This window comes from Eumetopias jubatus, unplaced genomic scaffold (genome assembly GCF_037043125.1).
Source record: "Eumetopias jubatus isolate StellerSeaLion01/CBP00866 unplaced genomic scaffold, mEumJub1_p1.0 scaffold_4, whole genome shotgun sequence".
NCBI classification, from domain to species: domain Eukaryota; kingdom Metazoa; phylum Chordata; class Mammalia; order Carnivora; family Otariidae; genus Eumetopias; species Eumetopias jubatus.
In genome coordinates, this window is record NW_028274810.1 from 144,159,149 (window position 1) to 144,182,554 (window position 23,406).

A 23,406-nucleotide genomic window follows, 5' to 3' on the forward strand; every position below is an offset into this window, starting at 1 on the left:
TCTGACCCTGTTTTCCAGCTACAAAATGATACTACAGTACTAACCTCAGCATGTTATTTTGAGTATTAAGTTCAATCACATGTGAGAAAAATGTTGTAAACCATTCAATGCTCCATTAAAAATGGAAAAACATTTAATTTGCATTTTATTGTTTTTGAAATAGAACTGTTCCTGTCTTGGCCTGGAAGAAAAATTTCCTCTAACACTTGGCATCTTTTGAAAATCTAATAATAAACTCTTCCACCAGTAGTTGACCCGTAATTATTTCATACATTTGTGAAGGGAAGGAAACATGATACAAAGTAGTGATTTTAGACAAACTGTCAAAACATTCTTACAACAGTGACAACTTTTTGGTCAGGAAAGCATCCCCATGTAGATGCAATGTGGGGTTTAAAGGGGTTTTGCACTGAAACATCAACAACAGCTCGTAGCTATATTGTTAAAAATGAAATATGCATTGTATTTAGTTGAACATGAACTAAAGTTTTACAAAGATAGTTGAGTAGTAGGATCCTAAGATGTGATAAGAAAGAACTGAAGAGGGGGCGCCTGGATGGCTCCGTTGGTTAAGCGTCTGCCATCAGCTCAGGTCATGATCCCAGGGTCCTGGGATGGAGCCCCGCATGGAGCCCCGCATCACTGAGCCCCGCATCATCCCCGCATCCCCGCATCATTGGGCTCCCTGCTCAGTCAGGAGCCTGCTTCTCCCTCTGCCCGCACCCCCTGCTCGTGCCGTGCTCACACTCTCTCGAGTGCTCTCTCTCTCTCAAAAATAAATAAATAAAACCTTAAAAAAAAGAACGGAAGAGGTTTATCTTGTTGCCCTCAATATTTCATATTTGTATATGAATGAAAATCAAGATAGTGACCATTGACCAATTCCAGATGGTGATAGGTAATACCACCAACAATTGGTTATTGTTAGCAGGACTCTAAGCACTGAATGGAGAAAAACAAGGAAGAGGAAAAGGAAATATGTAATAAAATAGAGCTCAGAAATTTAGAAATTTCACCCAGGTGGAAATGCCAATCATTTCCTCCCTGTCAAAATCTCTTCAGAGAGCCTGCTGCCTGCAGACTGTGAGGGCATTCTTTCAGGAATTGGAGCCCTGCTCTACTAACTAGCTCTCTGACCAGCTGACTTGACCAGGAGCAGAGACACCAGGCCCAAACTGGGTCAATCACATTTTCAAAGACATGGAGGCGGAATTGGATGTTGTTGGCAATGAAGATGCAAGGTCATGAAGAGTCATTGTCAAAACTGGCAGTAGGGCAACCCAAAGTCATGGGCTAGCCAGTGTTAGGAGGGAAAAGAAACTAAAATCCTTACAGAGAAGCAGAATAACCAGTCGGCAGAGAGGAAAATGGAACAGATGTGAAACAAGGATGAAGAGAGATTAGGAGACCAAACAGCTAGTCAGAGAGAGGGAAAGAAAGAGACAGAATGAGAGAGATCTGTCTGACCATGCATACTTTCTTCAGCTGAGTTCTGTATAATGTCTTAAAATAAATCTCCTTTCCTTTACTTGTGCTGGCTCCATTGTGTTTGGTTCCTCAGAACCGAGGGATATTTTAGTAAGACATTCACTGATTGGACTAGAGCCAAAAGTATAAAAGTAAACAAGAAAGACATCTGAACAAATTGCATTTCCAATACATATACTAAAGCTCACACGACACTAAAAGTCTTTCATTGCTTATTTAATTTTGTGTAACAGCTTTGTTGAGATGTAATTGACATACTATAAAATTCACCCTTCTCTAATTGCCCTTTGACTTACAGTTTTCTTCAATTCCATCAGGCTTCCAGATCTAAAGTCCAAGTCTACAAGTAGCCTTAATAACAAAGACAGAAAAGCTAGTACAAGCAAACACACTATGGCAATAAAAAGTGACAGTTGACAGCCTAGCAGCAAAGGAGAAACAGAAAAACTATAAATAGGAGAACAATACTTCCAAGGGGGAAAAAAGAGAGCAATCTGGGGCCGTGTAGAGTGTTTTCCTTAGGCTCAATTAGTTCCGAGGAACAGCTCAAGTTACATCTAATATTAGGGGAAGGAGTTATAAGGAACGAAGAAAACAGGGATCTCAGCCCCAGAGGGCCTCATGGGAACCACTGAAGGCCAGATCACCAAGCCTCTGGAAGAACAGGCACCGTCACCGAGCCAAACCTCAGGAAGACTGGAACCAAGACACCATCAGGAATCCAAGGTTACGGGGCGCCTGGGTGGCTCAGTCGTTGGGCGTCTGCCTTCGGCTCGGGTCATGGTCCCAGGGTCCTGGGATCGAGCCCCGCACTGGGCTCCCCGCTCTGCGGGAAGCCTGCTTCTCCCTCTCCCACTCCCCCTGCTTGTGTTCCTGCTTTCGCTCTCTCTCTCTCTCTCTGTCAAATAAATAAATAAAATCTTAAAAAAAAAAAAAAAGAATCCAAGGTTACCCCAGGACTTCAGCATCAGGAGCTCGCACATCATCACCTCAGTGATCCCTTATTTATGTGACTCAGCTGTCCCCTCCGGCTGCGGCTGGCCATATCTAACTGGCTTCCTCACCCTCTCTTTGGAATGTGTAAACGGCCATTTCTTGACCTATTTCAACCTGCAGCCTCATTTTGTTTGGCCAGCATGGTGCCTCCACATTGTTGAGAATTCCAGTCTTTGGGTGGGACATGAACTTGGGAGTCCCTGGAATCTTTACTAGGCCCCATGACCTTCGCCACGTCCTCTTCTCTCAGCCACACAGCCTGCCGGACTGCTGAAGGTACTCGAGTTTGTGACTCCTGCTCTCTCTCTCTTTCCTACAGCGCAGCGCCCATGTACCACCGTATCTAGCTCCTCATAACTTTTGTTTTTTCTCCCCCATCAGCTCTCTCTATACATGTCCTCTTAGCTCCCACCGCTAACTAGCAATTCCCAGTGCAAATTCCCCAAAGGGAGAATCTGGACCACGTTGCCCATTTTTGGCTAAGCTTCTCCCACTGGTTCATATTGTAGAATTCTGGCCAGCCTGGAACACGGCTGCTTTAGGGCAGGTGTCCGCTCCGTGCCATCAGCTGTGGCTGAGGAACTCCAAGGCGTGCGCAGAACAGAGCACAGCCATCTGGGGCTAATGCTTCAGCCAGGTCTGTGAGCAGTGTAGCTAGTTACCTTTAGAAAGGGCTGAGGAAAAAGCTGGCCACCGCACTCATCCAGTGCAGTGGGTCAGCACTACCTAATTCTGCGATTTAAAAAACCTGAGAGGATCAGGCTCCATGTAGCCTCCCCCAAGTAAGTAAAGTCTATGATGCTTGCATGGAGTCTTTAAGAAAAGTTTAAATTGTGTTCACTTTCCTCTATTTAAGAAGCAGTGATGCATATAGCATACTTTAGAAGAATTTTCACTGAGAATTATAAAAACAAAATAATGGAAGGTATTTAATACATATGCAGATATTTGAGAAACTATGGATATCAAAAAAAATCTCATTTTCCTTTGAAATAGGAATTAGTCTTAGAAAGTTGTTAAGAACAGAAGCCTTGAAAGTTTTCTAATCCTGACTCTGATACTTCCCAGCTAGCATGTTCTTTAGTAATTCAGTGCCTCAATTTCCTCATCTATAAAATGAGGGTAATAATAATACCTATCTCATAGGATTGTCAGATTAATGAAACAATCAAAAAAACACACAAAATCTTAGAACATGTACTTGGTGCATAGAGAGTGCTAAAAAATGTTATTGATGCTTTTGTTATTATATAAATAAGTAGGCTGTGTACTAATACATGAGTTAAATTTTTATAACAGTTGATAATGGTTGAGATTTTCCTCTTTGTACATATATATTCTCTTTTCTTTGATGTTTTTATCTAGCTCTGCCACACAAATTATGTATTGCATGTCCATATGAAACAAACTGCTTCGGCCAGATCAGATTGCTGTACCATATAACAGTAGTGTTTTGTTTGGGGGGATCTGAGCTTATTTTAACCCTAGTGCTGGCCTGTCTGTTTATTAGCTTCCCTTGGTGCCTAGACTGAAAGGCAACCCATACAAGGCAATCTTCAGAGCAGGCTCCAATGCAGACAGTTGTCAATTTGAAAGTAAACACCTCTGGAAAACAACAAAGGCTATAGCTGATGCCAGGGCATTTATCTAAAGACAGTCTCTTTGGAGTCTCTGGCCAGTGCTAGGATGACTTCCTGCCTGGAAATAAGACAGGAAAGTACTGGAAGGGATGCATGCCAAAAGGGCTGGGGCCTGAAAGCAGTAGGGCTCAGTTAGTGAAACCATTAGAGACAGCTAGGGAGCTTTAGAGAACACATCAGTGCTGTCCTGCCTTAGACCAGTTAAATTCTCAACCTCTGAGCAGGGCGGGGGAAGGAAGAGAGCAAGCAGTTATATTTTTAAAGCTCCCCAAATGCTTATAATAGGTAGCCAGGGTTGAGAACCCCACCATTCCAGGGCTTCCTCTAATTTGCTTCTGCCACTGGGCCAGGCCTCCTCGGAAGAGAGGCCTCTGGAAAGAACAGGGGAAAGAAGAGGCCATTGCCCACGAACCTGCTCATCATAGCAGCCTCCTCAGGAGTTGGCCAGGGCTTTCCCTCTGCTCAGCACTTGGCAGAAACCAAGTGGGAAGAGAAAAGAAGGTTATGATTAGCGTTGCCTGCCCTCACAGAGTTCTCAAAACAGCTGGGGAGTCCACCTCAGCACATGAGAAATGGTGGCAGAACCGTGAGGCATTAGGCTGCCGCTGGGATGAAAAAGACAGGCTCTGAGAGTTCCACCAAGGGGGGCCAGGGCGGAAGGTCGACATGGAGGAGATGGAGCCTCCTAAGGATATGTAAGAGAGCGGCACAAAGGGAGTAGGAGGAAGGCAGTCACGAGAACAGTGCACGGAGTGAGCAGAGTCACAGAAAAGGCCTGGGGTGGCACGGTGACAAGACCACTCTAGGGTGCAGGATGTCCCTGGAGAGTAGCAGGAAATCCACTTGGATGATTTAAGTAGAGTGGGGCCAAATTATGGAGGGCTGATGTGCTAGCCTGAGTCATGTAAACATCATGCGGTAGGGAGTAGGATGTTGTGGGGTCTTGAGTAATGATAGTGTTTTCCAGTAATCTAACAGAGTATTGGAGGAGACCAGAGGAGGCAAGACTGGGTAATACAACAATCCCAATGTGGAAGACAAATAAATAAAGGCCTATGTGGTCACTGTGGAAGCACAAAGAAAAAGAACAAATCCTAGAAATAGGTTTACATTCCTTTCGTGTGTGCTTATTTTGATTTTGATTTTTATCAGACTATATAATACATGCACATTATAAAATTTGAGAAATCACAGAAGAGTAAAAAGGAGAAAAATTTCATGCATTATCTCTCTAAACACAAGTAAACCACTGCTTTGACATTTCTTCCCAGTTTTTCATTTATTTTAATGCAGTTAGTGGTCTAAGCAAGTTTGTATCCCATCTTTACTATAAGAGTGTGAGAATTTTCCCGCGTCATTAATAGCTTTGAGCTTTAATTCGGTAGCTGTGTGGCCTTCGTTGGTATGACTACACTGTGATTTACTTGTAGGAAAACAATTTATGAATTGCTTTCAATTCTTCCCCTGTACATCTCAGGCATTAATCTTTGTCCATCTTGATGGTACATCCATAGGATAAATTTCTAGATGTGCCATTACTGAATAAAGAGTTTTCAAAAATTTAAAGTTCTTGCTATTTACTGAGAATTTGCTTTCCAAAAGTATTGAACTAATTTGCACTCCTGCCAACAGAGTATAGCAACGCTGGTTTCACTCTAATTATCTTTGCTAATTTGCTAGAGTAAAAAAATGAAACCAATTTGTATATTTTTTGTTGGTTTGTGAGGATGAAATTTTTATGTGCTTATTATTAGCCACTTGTACTTCCTCACTTATAAATGGTCTGCTCATTTCCCCCATCACAAAATAGTAAAAAGGAAGAAATTTTAAGACTTATCAATATACAGAGGATGAAAAAAAGAGAGGATTAAAAGATGTCATGTTCTTGGCAAAAATAAACACAACAAAGCAAAAAAAGAAATATTTAAATGAAGTGAAAGGTTAAATAGCAATCTAGAAAAAAGTTGCAACACATATGGAAGAAAAGAAGCTAGTTTCCATAAAATATAAAGTGTATATACCAATCACTAGGTCAACAATCTAATAGTAAAATGGGCAACGAACATGAACATATAGTTCTAGGAAAGGAAATACAAGTGAATATTAAACACAAACAGATACTCAATCTCATAATAAAATATGTAAGTTAAAATGAAAATGAGTTAGCATTTTCACTTAACAGATCTGCAAAGACCAAAATGTTTAATAATAGACTTTGTCAAAGAGGATGCTGGAAAACAGGCATTCACCCATTGTTGATAGACTGTTAATTTATGTGATCACTTTGGGGGATAAGTGGACAATAGATATCAATATGGAAAATTAGACATATTCTTTGATCCAACAATTCCACTTTTAGGAGTTTATCCTACAGATAACTCATAATAAGTATGAAATAATATATAACTCAGATAATTGTTGCAAATTTGTTTGGAGGAGCATCATATTGGAAACAACCTAAGGTATATCAACAGGAGATCATTTAAGTAATGTAGGGTGTCTCTGTACAGTTGAATATTACTCATCCATTAAAAAGAACAGTGTACCTTTGTAGGTACTGATACAGCATTTCTTCCAAGATACATTATTGAGTAAAAAAGCAAGGTGCTAAGACTCTGTAAAAGGGGTGGGAGTGGGGAACATATATATATATATCTTTGCCTGCATGTGCACAGACTTGTTTTTGATTGATACATAAGGCACTAATAATAGTTGCCTGGGGGGGGGGGAGGGGTGCTGAAGGGGTAAGACAGAGGTTTTCACCTCCAGAAAATTTTCATTCTATACTTTTGTTCCTTTTGAATTTTGTATCATACATCTGCAATGGGAAAATGTAACTCTTAAGAGTATGATGACGGCTTTCCTACATTGTGTGAAATCGAGGTTCAAAAGGGCAGCTGCTTGGATTCTCTCCCAGTTGTGATTTGGATACAGCTGCATCAGTTAGAGTTCTCCCCTGGACTGTCAGCCCAGGATGACAGGGGCTATGTACGTTGACCTCCCCATTGAATCACTAGCATCTAGCCCAGCTGGGAGGTGCTTAATAAATACATCTCAGATGACTACCAGGATGCTAACTTAATAGAAAAATGGAAGAGCCATAGAGAGAAACAAATTAATGTGAAAGGAAGACTCAGAGACAAAAGCATGTAGGAGTGAAAAGAAGGTTCCTTGCAAAAATGTTGCAAGGGAGTCAGACTTCAGAAGGACTGGCACAGAGCCAGCCTGCCCCTTCCGCACCAGCACTGAGCGCCTACAGCAGTGTCAAAGCCAGCTGGGAGAGATGCAGCTGGTGAGGCGGGCCGGGCAAGTTGCCATGGGCCCCGGACACCATGTAAAGAAGTGAGAAGAACGAGAGAAGTTAGAAAGAAACAGAGAGCCCAAACATATTGTTCAGACTATTTTGGTTTCAAGAGACAGAGATTTAAACCAAAGAAGAAGTTTATTGGCTTGAGTAACTGGAAAGTCCAGAGATTCAACAATATCATCAGGATATTCTTTCTCTTTCTCCACCTCCACACCCACTTTTCTGTGCTGGCTTCATTCTCTTGCAGACTCTTTCCACATGCTGGCTTCTGGCAGCTCCAGCTTTACAATGAACAAACAAGTAGTCCCAGCAGGTCCTAATGATTCCAGTAAAAAAACCTTAGAATTGATACTTACTGGACAGCTTAGGTCACATGTCCATCCCTGAATTAATCACTGTTTGAAACACTAGTAGGCCAGGCAAAGGTCATATGATCACCCCTAGGAGTGGTGGTGGTTAATACCACTCTAATCTTATGACCCAAGAGTAAAGGGGGTAGTCACCCAAAGAAATCGTGATACCGTTTCCAAATACAAAGATGCTGAACAGGTAAAAGCAATAATAGCACTCCACTCTAAGCAAAAACAAAAGATCAAATGAAGATTGTTCCTTTCTTTAAAAAATAAAAATTGGAAAGGATTTTTGGAAGGAGAAAATGTTAAGATACTAGACAAGGCAGGGGCGGCCATGGAAGCAAACTCTGGAAGAAATGGGAAGGGATGGCGTTCAGGTGGAAAGACTGGAGGTGGAGAGTAATTATGGACTCCTAGGGCTAATCCAGCCCCCTTACTCCTCTTACATGGGCCTCCCCTGCCCAATCCACATACACAAAATTAGGATCCCTTATAGGACCATCCAAATTCGATCTGAACATATTCAGTAACAGATAGTTCATGATTTTGGAAAGTAGTTTTATCGTCATCTGGGTTTGCTTCTTTAAATGTCTGCTTGTCCGTACGCTGAAACCCAGTCCTCATCTGTCCTCTGAATTAACAAACCTTCAAGATATTCCTCTCATCAGACGATCCTTGATGTGTTGGAAGACACATTCCTGCCCCAGTCTTTTCTCTTTTGGCCAAGCACAACCAGTTTTTCTAATCACGTATCAGGTGACATCGTTTTCAGATTTTTCTATGGCCTAATTGTCTTTCTCTGGATTCCTGCTGGTTTATATGTGTCTGTCTTTAAAAGGTGCTTAGATATAAGCCTCCAGATGAGACCTTACCACTGCTGAGTTCAGTGGAACCATTGCCTCCCTTTATCTGGACACTATATTTTGCTGATGTAATTGAAGATTTCATTGGCTTTCGGTTTGTTTTGTTTGTTTGTTTGTTTGTTTTGCAACAACCATATCACAACTCAGTCATGTTGAGCTTGTTACCAACAAAATCCCCAGGTCTTTTTCTCATGAATGGTTGCCAAGTCAGGCTTTTTGTAATTATGCGAGTGGTACTTTTTTGAGCCAACAAAATGGAACTTCCTAGTTTTTCTCTTTTAAATCTTTTCTTCTTGTTTCTTTCAGGCTCCATCCTGTTACTTGCTCTGCCAAAATGTGGCACTTTAGAACCAGGTGGTATAAGGCCTGTAGACCTTGCTGCAAAAGAAGGAAACCCTCTGGTATTCCATTGACCCAATTGGTTTTTGGCTTATGCGTGGGCCAGCGCTCATGCCTATTCCTGAATAATCTGGTTTCTGTTCCTTGCTAATGCCTTGGTCATATGTTGCACCACTAATAACTGGGCAGCCTTTCTAGCCCTAGCTGTTGTGCATGTACACAGACGTGTGTATCAGATGATAAGCTTTGACCTGTGGTTCCAAGTCAGTTACTGCCAACCTTTGCCCCCACTTTAGCTTCTTGCCTGCCATTCCAGATGAGCAGACACTGGTGCCAGTAAGCTGTTCCACACCGCTCCCATGGCCAATGAAAAGCTATCAGTCAGGATAGCTCCAGAGGCATTTGGGATTGGTCACATTTGGACTGGACTTTACAGCAGAGTTGTCAGAGCTCTAACTCATCACCATGTAGCCAAATGGTCTGATGAGCCTTTGACCCAAGTCCCAGATTCTAGATGTCCCCCACTCCATCCTTACTGGAACTAAAGGCCTCCATACTTCAGCTGTGTCATCTAGGATTTTGACTCCCTTATGACTCCCTCATCTGGTTCACAGAAGACCCTTTTCATGGGGCTATACATCTGCTTCCATAATTTGAAAGGGCCTCTCTCATTTAAGATTCACATACCCACTTACTGCCTTAAGATGCTCATCCCCAGAAGCTTCTCCTACACATTGCCCAGGTCCCTTGGACTAGACCTTTTGCATATAGACACACTACAAAGTGAGCTGAAATTCATCTTGTCACTTTGACTCAATGATTTTAACTGCTGACCTCTCCCTGATTGGCGCTAGCTCCTTTGCTTCAGCTCATCTCCACTGCTTTCTCGGCCCCAGTGCTGTTCTCCTATTAGCTTGAGCCTGCTTCTCTACCAAGAGGTCGCAGGCATTTGAGGCTCTGGGAAAGTGCCAATCATGATCATTAAAGAAAATGGGCAACTGGGACACTGAGGATGTAGTCAAAAGTGGAGCCTCTTCCCTGACCCAGAGAAGGAAGGTACATTGTACCAGGAGTAGATACCAACAGTCCCTGCATCCTGTCTCCTGTAATACATGTATTGAAGGTACCCTGAAAGAAGGACCAAGGTCTGAGATTCTTATTATAGTGTAGGACCCATACCTCAAGTAGCTGAAGGGCCTACCTCTTCGACTGGATTTATTTCTCAGTTTTCCCACAAATCTCTACAGTAGCTCACTGTCAAATTGTATCAACAGCAATAAAAATACAATATGTTAGTGCTTCTTGCTCCCATATTCTGTGTCCCTGAAGAAGAAATGCTGGCTTGAAGACCAATGGTGAAATAAAGCCATCAGTAATGTTCTCTTTACCTTCCCAAACTTGTTTCATGTGGTGCCCTTTTTTAAAAGCAGTATTTTAAAAAGAGGAACCAGATGTTTCTGACACCCTCTCTCTGAAAAATAAGGCACTGGAATTGAAAGACCATACACTCAGGATTTTCCAGGTTATGATCACAGTAAAGTAGTGGGTGACATCACCTATGGGAGAGAGGTTTTCACGAATCGATGCAGTAAATTGTGTATGAGAAGTAATTACTAAATCTAACAGGAAATTTCTATAAGAATTCCTAGATACTGAAATACTCTTCTTTACCAATCCAAAATTAGGAGATTAGAAAGGGAAAATAATTTTTCTTATATTTGTTACCCAATCTAAGATTAAAAACTGAAAAACCAAGACTATATGTGTGGGACTTTTTTTTTTTTTTAAGATTTTCTTTATTTATTTGATAGAGAGAGAGGCACAGTGAGAGAAGGAACACAAGCAGGGGGAGTGGGAGAGGGAGAAGCAGGCTTTCTGCCAAGCAGGGAGCCCGATGCAGGGCTTGATCCCAGAACCCTGGGATCATGACCTGAGCCAAAGGCAGACGCTTAACGACTGAGCCACCCAGGCACCCCATGTGTGGGACTTTTTTATAGCAAATAGAAATAGAAAGTACCTGGAAGGTAATCCAAATAAAATCATCTGAAAAGAAGGGATCCTGACATATCTGCTAAGGAACTATTCATTAGAATGTTTAGACCAGATCCAAGAATGTTAATCCACTGGCTCCTATGCTGATTATTTTGGGACAGAACACAGATTTCCAAAAGAAAAAAAATATCAGATAGCACTCAAAGAAACTGCCAATTCTGAATTTGAAGATATTAACAAATGTACTCAGCATTTCTTCCATCAAAGAAAGTCAAAATACAGCTTTGTATTTAATACAGACTGTCTAAAGGGTTTAAGATAATATCATTTATTTCAGAATAAAAAGTATGAAGAAACATAAGGAGTACGGTATTGGAAGAGGAAAGAAGGGAATGAATTCAAGAGCTCATATGGGAAAGTAAGTAAGATTGACTCTTCCTCTGAGATAGGAGGGAAAGTAGAGACAAAGAAGAAGCAAAGAGGGATGACGTAGAGAAAGCAAAGACGAAGAGGTTGATGATAGCCAGAGGCCTGGATGTTTCCAGCAAAGCAGCATGGGTGGGAAGCTATCTTTGTTTCCCTCACTAGACAGTAAGATGTGTCAGGGCAGGGATTGGGTCTGTTTTGTCCCCTTACTGTAATGCCCATCACCTAGTGTAGCAGGTGGCATATTGCTGATTCTCAATTTGTATTTGTTGAACAAAATGTATCAAAGAATGTGGACATTAGGAACTTAGAAGAACAGGAAATGCTGGGAATAGCTATGTTAGAAATCAGTAAGAAATGAATAATGGGGTTGCAAATTTGAGGTTAGCTGGTATGCAAAGTTCAGAAGCTAGAATGGAAAAGCAGGCAGATTGGAATTGGTGTGATCAAGAGAGTGGGATAGAAAAGGAGTAGGAGGGCTCAGTATGCAAGCAAAGGTGATGGAAGCCAGGCTGGAAATGGGGTCAAAGATGAAAACCTATTGGAAGCAGCAATAGACTGTTAAGGTCATGTGATTAGAGGCAATTCTGAGGGTTTTAGGCAATGAGCCCGTTTAAAACACCAGTGTGGCATATAACTTTGTCACAGGCTAAGTAAGCATCCAACTCAAATTTTTCTCTCACTTCTGTGACTGTTCAGACATGGATTGTGTCTGATTTGTTTTCTCTTGTCACCCAGTATGGTTTTTGCTTTTAAATTTTTTAATTTAAATTCAATTTAATTAACATATGGTGTATTATTAGTTTCAGAGGTAGTGTTTAGAGAATCATCAGTTGCATATAACACCCAGTGCTCATTCCATTAAGTACCCTCCTTAATGTCCATCACCCAGTTACCCCAACCCCCCCACCCACCTCCTCTCTAGCAACCCTAAGTTTGTTTCCTAGAGTTAAGAGTCTCTTATGGTTTGTCTCCCGCTCTTATTTTATTTTTCCTTCCTTTTCCCTATGTTCATCAGTTTTGTTCCTTAAATTCCACGTATGAGTGAAATCATATGATATTTGTCTTTCTCTGACTTATTTCACTTAGCATAATACACTCTCTTTCCTTCCACACATCATTGCAAATGGCAAGATTTCATTCTTTTGGATGGCCGAGAAATATCCCATTGTATATATATCTGCCATGTCTTCTTTAACCATTCATCTGTCAATGGACATCTGTCACATATGTTATTCAAATAAACAAAAAAAGGAGGAAAGAAGAAAGGAAATTAAAGACACGATTGACATGTGTCGTGCCTATCAAAATTATGAGCTATTCTAATCCTTTCTGGGGTGGCAGGGAGAGCAGAGAGAATGACCTGAAGGCCTCGGGCACACGGCAAGAGTGCAAGTGGTGGGGAGCTGCCTGCCCACCCCAAATGTCGCACTCCACCCCTCTACCGGGTGCAAATCTCTGCACCTTATCATGTGGTCACCAAGTTCTGCTTTTGGCACTTTGTGTCTCAGCTGAAGAAGATGAAGTCTTCAGGGGAAATTTTTGACTGTGGACAGATGTTGGAGAAATCTTCCTTGTGGGTAAAGAATGTTGGCATCTGGCTGTGCTATGACTCCCACAAGGGCTCCCACAACACGGGCCGGGAGCTGACCACTGCAGGCATTGTGCCCCTGTGCTGAGATGTGGGCACTAGCACCACACCAGGCCCACTCAATCCAGATCATGAAGGTGAAGGAGACTGCAGGCAGCAAGTGCCGCCGACCAGCCGTCAGGCAGTTCCAGGACTCCAAGATCAAGTTCCCGCTGCCTCACTGGGTCCTGCATGGCCAGCACAAGCCAGGCTTCACCACCAAGAGGCCCAACACCTTCTTTTAGATGCAGAGCCTCCCTGTCCCTGGGTCTGCCCAAATAAACCCTTTGGGAAAACTAGGGTGCTCAGAAAAAAATAATTTTTTTAAAATTATGAGCTATCCTAAATTTTCTCTGTGTATCAGTGTGTATAAACATTTGGATATGTGTGTATAATACAAATACACCATCATAAACATCCGCAGATATTTCCGCAATATTGGGGTTGATAACAATGATTGGAAAATCCGACAGTTAGGTATGTTCTATCTTCTGTGCTGTAGGATGGAGCCAAGATCTGGTAAATACTGGGCTTTGGGACCTAGGAGACAAGTTGGAGATTTGGAGCTGCTGAGGGCAGAAAAGTAGAACCAAATTCCTGGGTATAGGCATCTTATCCAGAGGGCCGTTACTGAAAGGAAAGGCCCTAGAGATGACACAGTTCGACCAGAATCAAAGACCACGGAACTGGTCAGGTCAAACAGAGGGACAAATTAGCAGATACTATATAAGAAGACAAAATCCAGAATGACTGTGTGTTTGGTATTTGGAAGACCCAAAAAATCAAACCCTCTAATAAGACCCTTTAGTTGGAAGTTCTTTGTCTTCGATAGCAAACCTATTTTCTTTTCTAGGATTTTCTGTTTAAAAGATGAATGTTTTGAATTAATTTTCTTATCACCTCTTACTGAAATGTCATTTATGAGGTTCTTTCTATTTCATTTGTTTTAAATTTTTATGACATTATGCAAATACATACATTCATATATTTAGTTCCTCAGGCTGGAAATCCTTCACTTGTGAAAAAATCAGTGCAAAGGTACATTAGAAGCTGAATTAAGAGAAAACAGTGCTGGGGCACCTGGGTGGCTCCATTGGTTAAGCAACTGCCTTCGGCTCAGGTCATGATCCTGGAGTCCCTGGATCGAGTCCCGCATCAGGCTCCCTGCAGGGAGCCTGCTTCTCCCTCTGACCCTCCCCCCTCTCATGTGCTCTCTCTCTCTCTCTCATTCTCTCTGTCTCAAATAAATAAATAAAATCTTTAAAAAAAAAGAGAGAAAACAGTGCTCATTTTTAGATTGGAGCAAGATGGGAGTGGGCTTTGGAAGGAGAATAGAATGAAAGGAACTTCCTCTCTCCTCCAGACTTCCTATGTAAGTCTTCTAAATGTAGTATTTCAGGAGAATCCATTGTTCATTTTAAAGAAAAAGAAAAACTCTATACTTGTTTTCCTATTGGGTCTGTAAATCAGTAAAATATTAAGGTGGAAACAAAAGAAATACCTCTTGGTGATTGACCATCTACTTTAGTCATCCGTCCTTGAATTTGATTTTGCTGCAGATTTGTACTTCTGAAAATAGAATGTCTCAAGTATTGTTTCTAAATCTTCAAATGCTTGCTCCCAAATTATTTCTCTTCTATTCAACACTGAAAAGCAGAGATCATTTAAAAGAGCTCCTGTGAGGTGCCTGGCTGGCTCAGTCATTAAGTGTCTGCCTCCAGCTCAGGTCATGATCCCAGGGTCCTGGGATCGAGCCCTGCATTGAGCCCTGCATCGGGCTCCCTGCTTGGCAGGAAGCCTGCTTCTCCCTCTCCCACTCCCACTCCCCCTGCTTGTGATTCCTCTCTTGCTGTGTCTCTCTGTCAAATGAATAAATAAAATCTTTTATAAATAAATAAATAAATAAATAAATAAAAATAAAAGAGCTCCTGTGATGTTTGGAACTAGCATTGTACAAAATCTGGATCGGGCACATTCCTCTTCTTGGTAAAAAATAAATTGTAATACAACTTTAGCATGTGAGAATCTTCATTTGAACAAAACAATCTCAAAATGACAGCATTGTAGTAATTATTCAGTTTTCCCCTCATGTCCTTGAAATATATTGCTTAAAAGTTTTAATTTTATCACAGGATATAAAACCCCTAGAAACAAATTGAAATTGAATACAGATCACTAACCCTGAGACTTCAGATCTTTTCCTCACTTGCTTAGTTATTCAACTATTTTAAAATCTTATTCTCTTTGATCACTGATAGGAATGTTGGCTTGACACAGTCATTTTAGCTCCAAACTTGTGACGGTCTTTTGTTTTGTTTTGTTTTCAAACTCCCAAGTATGAATTTCAGCAAGGTAACAAATTCTTCCCTCTAGCCCCAAATACCAGTTGATGTATTCAAGATACTACACGTCATCTCTTGTCCACCTTTTTACATCACACAGACTTCTAATTAGTCATTTTGGATTCTGACCACATTTGCCAGGAAATAACTGTTTGTCTTCTAACACATTTCTGATGGGATTCCCCTGGCAAAGGTAGATGGGATTTTTAAAATTGGAACCATACTAAAAACAGAATTGTTTTTGGTAATTGCTCATGAGTTTTTTGGCTAGCATACATGGGGCTAAATTGACAATACCATTGAACAGAATGGATGGCAAAAAAACGGGCGGGGGGTTGGGGGTGGAGGGGAGGAGGGCACCTGCAAAGATAGGCTGTCCACTGCCAACAGGGGTTAGTTTGTGCTTAGTTGCCTTTCCTACTGTTTTCTCTCTGCTTAAATGTTTTGTATCTTCTTACTGTTTCAGGGCTAGATTCTGCCAAAAATATTAAACACAATTTGACACACTTGAATGCCACTGAATCCAATATCCACACATCTTAAAATAACACTATTGATTATAGCTCATTTTTACTGAGCTAATACTAAGTGCCATGTGCTAAATACTTTTATATTTATGACTTCATCTAATTCTCACAGAAACTCTAAAGAGGTAGTTTTATTACCTTCATTTTTATAAAGATGAGGAAACAGGCACATAGAGACCTTGATTTATGAACATTCATCTCCTTGTGTTAATAATTTTAGACCTTTCACTGGAATAGCTCTGAGAATCCAAATACACACATGTATTTTTTTCACCCACTGAGTATTAACACTTACAGGAATAATCAGAATAAAGGACAGCCATAAGACAGGTTCTAGTATTTTTCCAGTTTTAAAAGAGTTGTCTTCAGTAATTCTACTTCTAGGAATGTACTCTAGAGAAATTCTCCTATATGTGCAAAAAAGACATGTATAAGAAAGCTCATTTATATGGCAGTTAAAATAAACTAGATTTCAATGTATCCACATGGGTAGATCTCGAAACAATGTTAAGTAGGGGGAAAAAAGGAGGCTGCTGTAGAATGATACATTTGATACAATATCATTTATGTAAAAATGTTGTTTAGTAAAAACTATGTTTAGAACATAAAACAAGAGAATATGTTATTTGGGAATATGCACTTAATGTCATAAAAGGATGTGAACCAGAAGGGTAAAATTTTTCAGGACAGCAGTTACCTGGGGAAGAGAGAAATGGGACTGGGGTGGAGGGAGGTACAAAGGAGGTTTCAACTCTATAATGTTTCATTTCTTTTGCTTTAAAAAATAATACAAGTTAGAAAAAATGTTAATATTTGTTCTTTCAGGTGCTACATGGCTTTGTTCCCTTATTCTCTGAAAGTTTTGTATTTTAAGAAAGGTAAATGGGTATATTCATGCTGATAAGGGGCAGAAACCACTATATTCAGCATGATCTCCATAAATTTAGGGTGAAAATGTTTTGAAGCAGATTTAACTAGTTGCCTGATTTATCCATAAAATAACAGACTATGTGGCGTTGAGTCTTAAAATTCAGTGCAACCTCCAAAATAAACTAGTTGTAAAATGTATTTCTCAGTAATTTCATTAAAGTGAATTTCTTTATGTGGTTTTATGTTATCTACAAACCACAGGGAGCCAGCCTCCCCCTCCCCTGACTACTGCATTATTTTCAAGGCCAGCAGTAAAAATAATTGTCTGGAGACTGTTACAAGTCACATACTTCTGGCCAAAGACTCCTTCTCCTGGGTCATTATTATTATCTGGACTGCACATTCTCAAATCTGATTCCCTGACCTGCCCCCCTCCTCTCCCTTTCTTCACGTCCAACAGCACAGGATTTCATTATGAAGGTAAACACCCCTGCATGCTATCTAATTAGGCTATGCAGTTTCTGTAGCGAGTGTTCCTCATTGCATTATTTGGTATAAGGTTCTGGGTCATATCTAAAAATATTGCAGCTTGAAAATTAATCTAATCTTTTGTTCATTTCCTTTTGTTTGAATCTTTTCACTTTCTAGATAATGAGGTAGTTGAAGAATGCTAAATCCAGCATTACTTAAAATGCTATTCACTTTGTTAATACTAGATTTTGAAGTGAGGAAATTATTCGTTGTGTACATTTTAAAATAATCCCTTTCAGTTATATAATTAGCAATCAGTACCAGTTTGTGGGCATGTGTTCATACACATTTTTTAATACCTGCCTTGTTTCAAGAAGGATGAAAGATGAGTTATGGATACATACAACATAGCACACCAGAGAAATTAAATCTGAAGTTAGTGAAGAAATGGAAACAGTGACTCTTGACTTAAGTAGGTAAAATGCATCCTGTTCAGTCTTATATACAGGCCAGAAGGAGGCCACATAATACAGCTCTAAACTTCCTCATAGCCAAGAGAAATACTGTCAGTTCCACAATTAGGTATCCAGAAGACAAAACAAATGGGGATAATAAACAAGGGAAAAGGGAAACATAACTATTCCAGGTGCTAAAATCAAAGGAAAACATTTTCCAGATACAGTCAGAGAGAGTAAATATAGCAACAATTTTCATGGTGCTTTCTTATAAATCCCTTAATGTAAGTCCAAAGTATTACACCAAAGTAAATTCATTAAGGAAATCTGAGAGGAAGGAGTCATGGCATGGGATTGGAGACTGGGAAGGTAGGAAGAGGGTGGGCTAGACACAAGTTGCTAAAGGGTAGCAACTGTTGGTTTTGACGTGGGGCTCATTACCAAGCTGATGATATAATGTGTCTAACCCAGGATTCTTTGAGGGTGAAAGGAGTACCATCAATAATTAAGCCCCCACAACAGGTATAAGCCAGGATTTTTCTGAGCAAACTGGGACATATGGTCATTTTAAGTCCTTGCTCATCACCCACTGACATCCTGCTTCCAGTGCAACCCACCACTGTGGACCTAGTCAGCCAAACTCACCCTGTCTCACATGCAGTAAGTCTAATCAGCTCTAGTTTTAGGGGGCTCTGGGGATTTCTAGCCCAGGTGACCCATTCAGGGTAGGCTAACTCATGAATCAAACAAATAGGAAATGTAATTAAGAAAGACTGGAATAAGCAATGGGTAATGGTGGCCTGAGGATCCAGTCTCCACCAAGAGGTTAAAGGAGATATCACTTCTGTTAATGGGTGGGAGGGAGAAAGAATCAGACTGTAGGTAACTGGATGGGTCCCATGAAAAGGAATGAGATACCCTCCTTCCTAAAGAGCCCAATGAGAGATCCTGTGGAAGAAAACTGCTTGAAGTTGGGATCTTATCATAATGGCTGAAGCTCTTAAGCTGTAGTTCTTAAACGTGTAATATGAATTAGCTGGAGAGTTTGTTAAAAACTAGATTCCAGGACCCCGACCTCACAGATGATGATTCTGTAAGTCTGAGATGGAACCCAGGAGTCTATTTTAACAGGTGCTCCAGGTGATGCTGGCAATGGTGGTTCGAGCCTGGACTTTGAGAAATACCACCCTAAAAGCTGATTAATAGCCCTTCGGGGAGTCTAGTCTTCCCACAAGAAAGAGTACCTTGGGCTGGCTTTGGGGAGGATATGGTGCCATTTCCCCTGCGGAAGGTGGTGAGTGAGAGATGGAGCAGGGAGAAGAGGTGGATCCGAGCAACTCAGCTTTCAGCCACCTGAAGGATTTTTCCACTGAGGGGCCTAGGTTTCTCAATTTGGAAGAGAAAAGTCCTTTCCTCTCCAGATTCCCTATATGGCCCTAACAATTAAGAGAACCACCTGAGCAGGGATGCAGATGACCCCATTTTTAAAATCCTAGCTGGATTAACTCCCACTCTAGTCAGCTTCCCTTTACATAGTAAAAGCACCTAGTATTTATTGATGGTTTACTACCTGCCAAGCTTAAGAGCTGTATCTGCTTTTACTCATTTAGTCCTGAGAACAACCCAATGGGGTAGGAACTATTTTCCCCCCTATTTTATGAGGGGTTATGTTGAGGAGGGCCACTGTGAAGCACATCCATGAGGCATTGTGCACAGTGTGGTCCGTGTCAGTGGCACCCCTTGTGGTCATGCAGGCAAAACCCTCAAGCCTTACACACTGGGCCCAACACTGTGGGTCACAGGAGCTCAGTAATTTTCCCAAGGTCCCACAGCTAGAACCCAAGCTCTGAAACCTCATACATGAGAAAAAGGAGGGACTTGTATAAGAAGAAATGTCTATGACCCTGCCGGGTAGGGAACTGAACCAACTTGAGATCAGTACACTTACTCACACAGGGACAGGTCAAAGTGAAAAGTCAGGAAGTAGCACATTCCAGTGAATCAATTGTGGCAACTGAGAATCTCCCAAGACTTCCTGGATGAGGTCCCAAGACTGCCTCCCCAAGCCATATTAAATGATGGAGGAGAATAAAGCCCCAAACTCTCATTTCTGCTTGCATTTTTTTCCAGTGAAACAACCCTTAGGCCAAGCTTCTTGCCTCCAATGTCCTGTCCTGTAACATATTGTTTCTATGACACTTTTGGCCTTCGTATTAGAATGATTTTCTATGTGTCTGTTACCCTGTCAAGTTTACAAGCTTCTGGAAGGCAAGGACATTTGCCTCTCTCAATGCCCAGGGAAGACCCCTTTGCTCTCTCCCTTATGTGTTAGGCTTTAAGCCAGCTGCCTTCAAAATCTAGTGGGAAAGACCTACAAATAATAGTGAAGCACTTTACATAGAAAATTTTGGAGGTAAGCACAGAGAAAATGGGTTTGACCTAGCATGCAAGGATGAGCAAAGGTTGTTAGATTGAGCCAGGCAGAGAAGGGGAGAGGGCATTCTAGGCAGAGTAAACAGCATGTACAAAGAAAAGTAAAGGCTCATGTGTAAGAGAGAGGGAGGAAAGAAGAAGGAAGAGAGAAAGGGAGAAAGAAAAAAGTATCTGTGGTATTGTAAGTAGTTTCATGTGGCTGAAAATTTCACTTTGTGACACCAGTGGAGGGGGCTATGGTTGGGTGGATAAAGAGTATGAGCTGTAGAGCCAGACTACCTTGCCTGCGTGGTCCAAATCCCAGCTCTGTCACTTACCAGCTATGTAACTTTGGGCAAATTACTTACCCTCTCAAGCCTCGGATCCTAATTTGTTAATGGGATAAAAATAGTACCTCTCTTAGGGTGCCTGGGTGGCTCAGTCAGTTAAGCATCTGTCTTCAGCTCAGGTCATGATCCCAGGGTCCTGGCTCCCTGCTCAGCGGGGAGTCTGCTTCTCCCTCTTCCACTCCCCCTGCTTGTGCGTGCTCTCTCTCTCAAATAAATAAATAAATAAATAATCTTTAAAAAAATAGTACTTATCTTTTGGGACTCTTACGATAATTAAATGGCTTAATACTTATAAAGCACTTAGAACAGTGCCTGTCAGGTAACATGTATTCAATAAAGAGTAGCTGCATTGTTCTCTTTCTCTCATTCCCTGCTTTTACTCCATTCCAAGCCAAGTCTTACCAATTCTGCCTCTAAAACAAATACCAAAACCATTCTCTTCTGTCTCCACCTTAGTCCAAAGAACTGTGATTTCTTTCCTGGATTCTTGAAGTAGCCTCATAACTGATCTCCCTGCTTCCACTCTTGCTCTGCCACAATCTGATCCCCAGAGCAACCAGAGTGATCCTTTCCAGAGGTAAATCAGGTGTCATTCCACTTAAAAATCTGTTGTGTCTAACTGCACATCACACCAGCCATTTAGAATTCTCCTTACCATGATCTCAAAATGTCTTAATAATCTGGCTTCCTCATACCTCTCTGATCCCATGTGGTATACAAAGAAAAGTAAATCAATTGTGGCAACCTCTTACCCACTATGCTTCAGCCTCTAGCTACCTTGAACTTGGCAAGTTTGTCTTGGAAGGACCTTTGCACCTGCTGTTCCCTTTACCTTCTCCACCCCTTAACTTGTTTGCCTCCTTCTTGTCTTGTAGAACCCAGCGCAAATGTCAGAGGAGTAAACTTTAGTTTGAGACGCTAAACTAAGGTAACAGCCTCCCTGGTTTCTATATGTCACACAGGTAAATTTATTTCCTTTCCTTTATTTCTTTGTTGTTTTTTCTGCCTTTCCCAACTGTGCCACCCCACTCCTCTAGACTGTAAGCTCTATGAGACCAGATACAAGGGCTGTCTTTTTTATTGCTGTATTCCCAGTTTCTGGGAAACTCTCCCCCCTACACACACACACACACGGCACTCAATTAATATTTACTGAATTGATTCTGAATGAATTAGAAGAGAGTAGGGAAAGAAAGGAGAATACTGCCAAAAATCAAGGCACCTGGGGCCAATTATTATGCTTTTGCAGTAATCTGGTGAGAAATGATGAGGCCCCAGCAGTGGTTTTCAACCATGGCTATGCACTGGAATCACCTGGAGACAGGCTGAGTTTGAGGTACCCGTGGGGATCCAAGTGGAGATGTTCAATAGATATTTGTTGTGGTTTTTAATAGATGTTGCCTTAGTGAAGAGTAGGAAATCCCTCTAGTTTTCAAGAAGTGGGAAAAGGCATCTCTGGAAAAGATGACAATTGTACAGAGTACAAGACCATTTCCACTTTGCACAGCCTCTTTCCTCAAAACCTCCTTCCAAGCCAATGCCCCATCTGTTCTGAAATGTTCAACATGTTGATATATTCTTAAGGATTATATTATGTATGAGTACTGTTCCATAAATCCATTTAACTTATACTATTCTTGTACTACTTGTACAAAGTATTCCATTGATTAAATTGTAGGCAGCCTTCAGGTAGTATTTAAAGGAATATATAACAGCCTTAAAACTTCCAATAAATGAAAATAAACATACCCATCATGACTTCCTTTAAGATTTGTGGTTAAAAAAAAAAAAAAGACTTGGACCTAAACTGCTTAGCTTGTTTAGTTTTCTAATTGGTAAACATTTACTGGGTTACCAAAGATACCAAGTACTGTCTGAAAGACCATGGCTCCTTGGTTTGTTTCTAATTTCAATGAGACACACTAAAACAAGGATTGATAGGGTGATATGTTTAGTTAAGTAACAGATGGCAAATGGACATTCTGTCCAGCATCCATCACATTCCGTTTTTCAGTATTCCAAGGAAAAGTGACTCTAAATCTTGAAATCAAGTATGAAGGAATGGACCGGGTCTGTACTGAATGTTTATTCAACTAAAAAGAACTGATACTAAACCATACGAAGGTTGAAAAATTCAAAGATGTATGACTGGCTTAAAGGATAAGAGGGGATGGAACAGATAAAGCTGGATTAATGTAACTCAGAATGTATCCGTAAGTATTGAAGTATAAATTCTGGATACTTAAGCGACTTTGTGAAATTAAGAGATGTGGGGGAGAGGAAGAGACGAGTGGTGGATAGTCTCTGCATCCTCACATAGGGTATTAAATCGTGGCTAAGTGCTAGGGCTAGCAGCCCCTGCGGAAGAATGAGGTCTCTTCAAATTTTAAGAACGAAGAGGTGGGAGCGCCGCCACTCTCGGGGAAGACGTTTCCACGCGGAAAGGAGCAGAAACTCGCAGCAACATCCCGGCCTTGCTCCCCCTGGGGCCGCCAACCTAACAGGTGAACCGTGAGAACACAAAGAAACGAATAATAAATGGCGTGCGGAATGCCAAAAGCCGGGGTCCTCAAGTCCAGCATCTACCACCGCGTCGGGAGCAGCTCCAGCCACCCCACCCATCCTCGGAGGCGACACCTGCTCCACAGCCCCGCCCGCTCGAGGCGAAGTGCGGCTTGCCGAGGGGCAGAAAGGGGAGCTGACCTGCCCGCGTAGGGGACGAACGGGACGCTGCCCTCTAAGCCACCAGGTCGCAGGCGGGACGCGCCACGACGGGCCAGGTCGCGCCACGACGGGCCGGGCCGAACGTGCGCGAGCGAACTACAGCGTCCCAGAGCCGCCCGCGGCGGGCCCGGTGGGCGTGACGCCATGACGTACGGCACGCGGGCGGCGCGCCGGGGCGGGGCGGGGTGGCCGGGGGCGGGAGGAAGGAGTAGGAGGAGGAG

The 23,406-nt window shown here is 41.8% G+C and overlaps 1 long non-coding RNA gene and 1 pseudogene across 1 annotated transcript in view; both read left to right on the top strand.

Annotated features, from left to right (window-relative positions):
• Positions 1-12,141, top strand: part of LOC114215674 (uncharacterized) — a 105,886-nt gene extending 93,745 nt beyond the window's left edge. Inside the window, exon 8 of the long non-coding RNA XR_003610608.2 lies at positions 11,316-12,141. This is a non-coding gene — a long non-coding RNA (uncharacterized LOC114215674). The remainder of the gene's footprint in view (positions 1-11,315) is intronic.
• Positions 12,142-12,454: 313 nt separating this feature from the next.
• Positions 12,455-14,160, top strand: LOC114215670 (large ribosomal subunit protein eL20 pseudogene; annotated as a pseudogene).
• Positions 14,161-23,406: the final 9,246 nt, after the last annotated feature.